The 8,702-nt window shown below is 40.4% G+C and overlaps 2 long non-coding RNA genes across 3 annotated transcripts; both read right to left on the reverse strand.

Moving 5' to 3' along the window:
* Positions 1-993: 993 nt before the first annotated feature.
* On the reverse strand, positions 994-4,285 carry LOC134453763 (uncharacterized). The gene is made up of 4 exons (XR_010035735.1): positions 4,210-4,285; positions 3,880-4,101; positions 3,430-3,572; positions 994-1,792 (listed from the first exon to the last, which is right to left on the reverse strand). It is a non-coding gene; the product is annotated as an uncharacterized LOC134453763 (long non-coding RNA).
* A 1,476-nt stretch (positions 4,286-5,761) lies between these two features.
* On the reverse strand, positions 5,762-8,159 carry LOC134453764 (uncharacterized). 2 transcript variants are annotated; one of them, XR_010035737.1, is made up of 4 exons: positions 7,781-8,159; positions 6,515-6,588; positions 6,175-6,267; positions 5,762-5,841 (listed from the first exon to the last, which is right to left on the reverse strand). It is a non-coding gene; the product is annotated as an uncharacterized LOC134453764 (long non-coding RNA). The 2 variants fall into 2 exon arrangements; XR_010035736.1 differs by lacking the exon at positions 7,781-8,159 and having other exon boundaries at positions 6,515-7,552.
* Between the last annotated feature and the right edge of the window lie 543 nt (positions 8,160-8,702).

The following is an 8,702-nucleotide window of genomic DNA, read 5'->3' on the forward strand; positions in this document are numbered from 1 at the left end:
ACTTTGAAGTTGGCAATCTTTCGAGACGGCCTACATTTTGTTTACGCCACAACTTTTCAATGGGTGCTTGGATTTGCAGTAAATCTTGTGTGTTAATAATATAATTGGTTTATGGGCTGTTTGAAATTTCGAGATTATGCTTTTAAAATGGCTGACTTTCAAAATGGTTGACTTTGTACAATAATTTTTGATCGGGTTGACAGATTTGCACAAACGTTGTGTGCTAATTAGCCTAATTATAACATACACATGAAGTCAAAACATTTTGGAGGCTTCAAATGGTCAAGATGACAGTAGCTTTATGCTTTAATCTGGGGTTTGGGGATTTTTGTGGTATACCTCTGGCAGTCTGGGGAGGCTGCATAGGCCTTGTTCGCTTTTCTGCATGTCCTCAGAGTGAAAGCTCATAAAACAGTTCTGCACACCTATTATAGTATTTTTAATGTTCATTACAGACTGCCATTTACACTAATTATAAATATTATCAGTTATCAATCATTCAATCAATAAATAAATCAATTAATCAATCAATTAGAAGTGGGTATTTGTATCAATACACTTTCCCTATTGACCGTCTTGTTCCATTACCGCACAATGTTGCCGTATGGCAACATACCTATTTTTTCAACATAAAATGGAAATAATTTTAGTTGAAAACAAAACAAATGGTGAAAACAGATCATGACTAACTATAGATCATCCCAATATTTTTTTTACATTTTGTAAATATTGCAAAAAGTGTGAAAAATCTTGGCCAATGCCAGAGCAATCTGTCAAGGACACACGCTCATGTACAGTGAGGGAAAGAGCGAGCCTGGGGCAGTGTGTGGTGTCAGGTGATGTCAAGAAACCACATAATTGGATAAAACAAGGCCACAGTTTCAATATGAAAACCAATCAATGTCTATTATTTATATTTAAATACCAGGAAATGCCAAAAGAATGGTATGTTGCCATATGGCAACACCGTGCAGTATAGGGATATGTTTGATTTTGCTTGCAAGTTACTTATACAGCATACAGGCATTAACACTGTATGTATTAGAGCTAATAGATGTAATGCTAAAATAAAGTGTTGCCAAAATGATAATCAAAATAATTCCCTGTAATAATCCTAACAAGCATCAACACAGATAAATTGTCATTAAGTGGTAAATTATGGTGAATCGGTCCTTGAGAAGGACCTTCTTCAGCTCCTTCTTCAGGTGTTACTTATAGGCTGTCTGAATGTCAGTGGATTCAAAAGAGTCATTGAAAGATACACCCATTTCTGTTGTTGTGGACTGGTGGTGTCTACGTAGGTGGTGTCTACGTAGTAAGTCCTTGTACACTTGAACAGCCATCTTGGCTGCAAATTATCATCATATCCTGCACATCTGACAAAGCGTGTACTTGACAAAGATGCCAAACTACTTTCTTGATGTCTGTAGTAACTATTTACATTTTGGGCATAAACACATGTTGAGTGATCACTGGGCTGCTGGGAAGTTTTGAGAGAAGTTCTAGTACCTTTGGTCGTTTGTTGGTTGAGATGGGAACGTCATAAACATATTCAAAGAAGGTGAAAACAGAGCTGAGCTGTGCTGGATATGACAAGTTGCAGACCCAGTAAAGCTTGAACAGCTTGTCAATTGTGCAAGTCAGGCCGTCTGCAACGGGAATGGTCACACGGTCATTCCTGGCGGTTATGACAGACTCTTCAGGTTCCCAATGCAGACCACTAGTGGTTGGGTTGTGGATTCCATCTCACTGTCAGTAGTGCAGTGAAGAGGGATGTGAAGTTGGTTCCAGACTGAGAAGAAGTAGAAGAGGAGGAAGAAGAAGTAGAAGAGGAGGAAGAAGAAGGACGAGAGCAAGAGAGAGAGAGACACATCATCAATAATACTTTATAGCAAGTTTTACTTAACTGATTGAAAGGTATGAAGCATACCAGTCAAACTAAGTATAGCCGAATCAACTACAGGTATACATACACCACGTTCCACATTATTATGCAACTGACATTTTTCGCTGTTTCCCCAAATAATCAATGCAAATGACAGTCGTCATAATTTTCAAGTCATCCGCCATTAGAGTACAATTAAAACGTTTTTGAATGAACCTTCCAATGATAACGGTATTTTTTAAGTAATAAAAAACTTAAAATGCTCTGTTCCACATTATTACGCAAAGTAGTTTTGTAGTGTTGTAATCCAAATGTCTTTCTTTGTTTCCCATTTACATCAACACAGTTGGATTTTTGTACCTTCTAAATTACATTTCAATGTTCAATACTTGATGATAACCTCTTTGTCTTAGTAACTGGAATGCTGCCTTTAACATTGGAGTCAATGGCAGGGCATTGCATGGGAGTTATGGAAGCCCAGATATCCTTGATGCTTTGCTCTCAACTGTTTTTGTTTGTTTGGTCTGGTGACCCACACTTCACTCTTCAATATACCCATAGATTTCCATGCCACGTTTAGGTGCTTTGGTGGTATCGACATTTTAACTCACCAGACATAAAACCCCATTGAAAATGAATGGGATGTTATGTCTGGTGAGTTAGAATGTCATCATCTCCAAAGCACCTAAACGTGGCATGGAAATCTACGGGTATATTGAAGAGTGAAGTGTGGGTCACCCGACCAAACAAACAAAAACAGCTGAGATCAAAGCAGCAAGGATATCTGGGCTTCCATAACTACCATGCAATTCCATCACTTCAATATTAAATGCAACATTCCAGTTACAGCTTATAGCAAAGTTTTGAACATTGAAATGTATTGAAGGTACCAAATGCCAACTGTTTTGATGTAAATGGGAAAAAAAGAAAGAAATTTGGATTACAACACTACAAAACTGTTTTGCGTAATTAATTGGAACAGAGCATTTTGGGCATTTTAAGTTTTTTATTATTTTAAAAAATACCGATGTCATTGGAAGGTTCATTCAAAAACGTTTAAAATTGTACTCTAATGGCTGATGACTTGAAAAATATGACGACTGTCATTTCTATTGATTATTTGGGAAAACGGCAAAAAATGTCATTTGCGTAATAATGTGGAACGCGGTGTACATTGGTATCATGACATCTTAGATCTTCATTAAACTGAGTGAATTTAATTTCATTCATTTTTCATTTCATTATTTATACATACATACGTATGAAGAGTTTGCAAAACAGATTTGCAAAACAGTGTATCTACCTTTTTTTGCATTTTATTATTGAAAATGGCTGTCCAGAGGTCCTATCACCTATGTGTGAATTCTTGCCATTGAAATATTTTGAGAACATACTTTTTCAACTTATATGAAATTCATTTTGCAATGCGGTATACGTATGAACTTATTCAGTATAATATCAAGAAGGAGCCAAGACTGACTTGCACCAACACAGAACCACACGCAAACACACCCACACGCAAACACACACACACACATTCCTACCAATGATGTCAGCGATGCAGAGTCCTAGCTGGCCAATAGTGTGTGAGGTGTTAAGTTCCGCCTCGCCGTGCAGCAGCAGCAGGTTGGAGGGCGGGACTTTTAGCTTGACTGAGCTCTTCTACTGCATGCTTCAGAAGCTCTGTCTGCAACATACATACACATAAATATTACTTACACACACATCAGCTGTATAGGGTTCTCTACTTTCCATGGCTTCCCCCAACTATAAAACAGAATTATAATACTTCCTGTAAAAAGTCTTTGACTAGGCAAAGCGCTATACAAAACAGATGTACTGCTGTGTGTGTGAGTGTGAGTGTGTGTGTGTGTGTGTGTGTGTGTGTGTGTGTGTGTGTGTGTGTGTGTGTGTGTGTGTGTGTGTGTGTGTGTGTGTACCTGTGCTAGTTGTATTTGGTGTATGTCTGGTCTGTGGCGTATCTTTAAGTTTACCAGTCGTGCCGGTGTGTTCTGCTGCAAGCGTTTTCATTAAATGGTCTTCCTGCGAGGGCGTGGTCTGCATACGATGGCGATGTCTGCGTCGTCAGACTCCTCTCCTTCATCCTCCTCTCCTTCATCCTCCTCCTTTAATTGGCTAGCTGCCGCAGCAATCCCAGCCCCTCTGGTGATGGACGCAGCAGGGAGCCAAGTGCATCCAGCCTCTTGTTAATCTCCCTGTCACACGCACACACATAGACACACAATGTAAGGAAAGTTGACAAGACACTGTAGAGAAAGTGTCAGTGCGTGGCGTGCACACAAGTGTGTGTGTTGTGTACTCACGTTAGTTTGCGGTTGGGCCGCCGCCGTGCCTTGAGTGGCGTGGAGGGGGAGGCGGGCGGAACGCCTCAGCACAGTCCTAACACCAACACATACACACACAAGGATGCATCAACACACATCAACATGATGGATATGGTAAGCATACAGCAATAAATTGGAAAAATATTGTAGGGGCTACTGTGTTGACTCATGCTCTCTCTCTGTGTGCGTGTGTGTGTGTGTGTGTGTGTGTGTGTGTGTACTCACATTGGCCCTCATTTATCAAAGCAGCGTACGACGAGAATCATACGTACGTCGTGCGTACGTTCTTTTTCTATGACCAGTTGGTATTTATCAAATCTCATCGTAAGCGCAGGAAAGATGAAATCCTACGACTGCTCTCAGACGGTGTACGCCGTTTTCAAGTTGGACTTGAGATGACTATGATCACAAACTTGAGCAGCAGTTGTAGCGCAACAACTCATTATCATAAATATGTGGCCCACATCATTACAAAATGTTTTTACATTGTATAATTTGGCTATAATCCAACTTCTACCTGTTTGAAATAGTGCAACCTTCCAGACAGCGCTGCGTTAATTTGGCATAGGAACAAGAGACTTCTAATTTGTGATTTGACGTGATGTGTGAATATTTGTGCAATATAGGCCTACAGCCGCGGAATGTGCCTTCATTCGTGGGATGAATGACCGACGTCCGTTCTTTTTAACAGCTGGGAGTTCATGCGCACATCAATCAATAACCTACGACAGTAGCCTAATACGTAATCTCCCGGTTGAGTTTCAACGTTTGATCGCAGACGCACACAACTACTATCCGAATATAGGCTACACCACGTGTGTGTCCTATAACATTTTATAGTCGTCCACTCCATAGGTGGTAAAAGGGCTATCCGGTCGAAGGACTGGAGGGCTGGAGAGAAGCCGGGCGCACATGAGCGCGAGAAGGATGTAGCGCACTGGACATGTACAATTCTCCTTCCCCAACCAATTGTTTGGGCACTGTTGGCCAGTTTCACGTAGGACCCTTTTCTTGACCTCGTTTACAAAAGATAATCATATTTAATTTTCATATATTTAAATAATATTCATTAAAAAATATCTTCATTATGTCTACTGTAGTCAATCAAACATTTCATTGTGGGCTAACCATCATTATTTGGAAATCAATCTCTACCCCTTCCATATTGAGAACCGAAACAGTGTTGACTACTGCTGTTGATTATTTCCACGTGTTATTTTGTTGTCTACCTCGCGTAAAGCCTAATTTCAAGCTGTCAATCAACCAGAAACGTGGATGTTTTAGCCGGTTTGCGTCTCTCCATGTCGCAAACTCAGGGGTGCGGTCTCCTTCCCGCCAGTTTAGAGAAGGTGCGATTATTCTAATAACGATGGTTTTCAGACGCTGGATTTATCAACAGCCGCTCGCTCTTACAATGAGATTGGAGAGGTACACATGTTTAGTAAATCTCACGTGAACCTCGTCGTACGACAAGATCTGCGCTCATTTCTGCGATGGTTTCTACGCAAGTTTGATAAATGAGGGCCATTGTGTTTTGCATGGGTTTGGTCACCTGGTCCGAGTCATCTGAGAGTTCGGTACACTGCTTCCCTCACCATCGCTGTCAGATATCTGTCAAACACACAATATACAGTCTAAAGTTCGCCGTCCGTGTTAGCTGTAACTTATCCAAATACTGCTACTTTATACAGCAGGCACATATTTACTGACCAAGTTGCTCTCTATGACAAAAGTGCTATGGGGTACTGTGACAGGTAAACAAACAACAGGTTAACAACACTTGGCGATAATTAGTTCTCTACAACTACAAAGCGCTGTTGTTCCCTTCCGTTTGGGATCCATATCGTAAGTCTGTATAGCAATTAGGTCCTAATAGAGGCTCTGCATGAAAGTGTTTTTAAAGATTAAAAGACGTTTTAAAAGTGACTATCCTTTGAAACATACCTGCACAAAATAAACCTGAAAAGACATCTCAGATTTTACACTGCAGCGGCTTCGGAGGCAGAGGATGTGTGAGAACTGTGTAGCACTTTTCATCTGAAAATGAGAGCAAAAAATTGTACAGCAGTACTTAAATTTCACATTTACCAAAGTGTTATAACAATATCACAGTAACATATTTATCACAATTGCATACAATACAACAATAAGACAAATAATCAGAAAAAAATCTAAAAAAAAAAACTAATGAAAGGAGGCAGAGGGCCTGTAAGTGGATGGCAATTAGACACATGATCACATAGACAATATGATACACATGGAACACACACACACACACACTTACCATCAGTCTGATCATCCAACTGTTCAATCAATCAGAGTAGGAGCTTGGACAGATGTGACCACAAGACCTGGGCCCTGATTAAGAGAGAAGAGAGAGGGGGAGAGCACGTTAGTTCCCAGTGCATTGAAGGTACTTTAAAAATCCCGTAGCCATAACTGGTATTGATATCTTGGTAGTCGCCACACTTCACACGCTGCTGTTCTACTCTGCCACCTAAAACTCAAACTTTGAATCTTCTTTTCAAACGTCATGGTATCACCAATTACCATTGCCTATAAAATGTCGTGCGTGGCAGTTTTATCCATCGAACAGCGTGCATCTCGCACGTCGCACCCTCCATCTGAAACAACTGCCGGTAATTTCCTAACACACCGTCTACCGAGACAAAACACGACAGTGTTGACCAGTTGCCCAGATCTACCATATTCAACTACATACTGAAACGGTGAAAACCACGACACTTACATAGAACTACGGTTCAAAGTTTGTCTATTGACTGGCCACAACAACTACAACCAAGCCAACATAATGTGATGCGGAAATTCGTTTGTATCATCTTTAATCGAGCCAACACACAGCAGTGGGATACTGCTTGCTTACTCGTGCTATTCTTTATCATGTACGAGGGTGGCGGACGGTCTGATTTACATGATTTGACGCAGAACTGCTTATGTTTGACGCGTTGAAGTTTAAAATAGCCTCTATGCTAGCTAGCCCTTGTCTTGCCCCCTCCGATACCTGTTACTAGCAGCATCCACTTTTGCCCCACTATATACCGGTACTAGCTCTACGTCAATCCATCCGTGGTGTTTCAGTATCCTTGCATAAATCCTGTCCGAATTTCTTTCTTTCATGTTCAGAAAATAGCTTTCAAACTTCACATCAGTAAAGTGCCACCTGATTTATTCCACACCACCAGCTAATTATCAGTTACCCTATTAGCAACCAATGTTAGCAAACCATCCAATATCACATTTCAAACCTTTAATTTTCCCAACACAAAACGTTTTAACCATTAAGTTAGTCCACATGTGAATTAAAAGAAAATAAACACAATTTATAGTGCAAGCGTTAAAGATCAATAGCTAACTGAGTATCAATAACTCGCTAAATCTGATTGTAGGCTAGCTTAATGTTCACAGGATCACTGAGGCTGTTCCAATGTTCGTACAGCAAAACTTGTGAAGCAGGGTTTGATTTTAACCATAAACTAACGCAAACACACGTAATTGTTACGAAATTATACCAATAAAGCGAATTACTTACGCCAGCCTCTCTCGGTGTCTGAAGTCAAGTCGCCCGCATCTTGCATATCCAACGGTAGAAAAGGCGGGCGGAAGTCTGCTTTCAAATGTCCACAGTCACGCGATTGGACAGCCAAACGGCCTTTATTTTCTCACTTGTAGCACGACTCAGAAATGAACCTCTTAACTTCAGGTTTCACACACATTCGTGTAAATCTTACAAAAATGACACATAATATGTCAATATGCTGTCTACACATCCCAATGTGTTATTTTTTTTTGACACATCTGTTTAGGCAGTGTGTCCCACAGTGCATTGCGTTCTTCAAAATACGGGTAAAGCATCCGTAGAATGAGATTACGGAAAAATCCTTCATACGAATACGGTAGTTTGTACCGTTTAATTACGGACATTTTTTACTGTGTAGGTGCGAGCGAGGAAGCACATTTCTGACTGGAGACAGGTGAGCAGAGAGTAAATGCTGTATAGTTCATTAAAGTGGAAATGAAGCAGTGACATAATATAGGGGTCTATAACACCAGTAAGATAAGCCAGCAAATATATATTTTTTTGAAGTCTGAAATTTAAGCCGTTAATAAAAAAATAAAGCACAAACACGTAACGTTTCTGTTAACGTTTCCAGCCAACAGCGGGTGACGTCACGCGAATGGTAGTGTCCTATTCCTAATGCTGTTATGATAGTAGTGAATTAAACATTTGGGACTTGCGTGGGTGATTATGAGCTTATTTGCTTAACCCAAATGAAGCAAGAATACGTGTTTGGGTGGGACAGAACAAATATGAGGCATGAAGGCAGACAAGGCATCCCATCACATGAACCACAGGTAAACAAGCAGCTTTTTTTAAGGTGACAAGTCGCTAACAAATTTTGGTATGAGCCAACATGATCACTATTCATAATCGTGCGATGTTGTGCAATGAT

The sequence above is a fragment of the Engraulis encrasicolus genome, chromosome 8, assembly GCF_034702125.1.
Source record: "Engraulis encrasicolus isolate BLACKSEA-1 chromosome 8, IST_EnEncr_1.0, whole genome shotgun sequence".
Classification (NCBI taxonomy): Eukaryota; Metazoa; Chordata; class Actinopteri; order Clupeiformes; family Engraulidae; genus Engraulis; species Engraulis encrasicolus.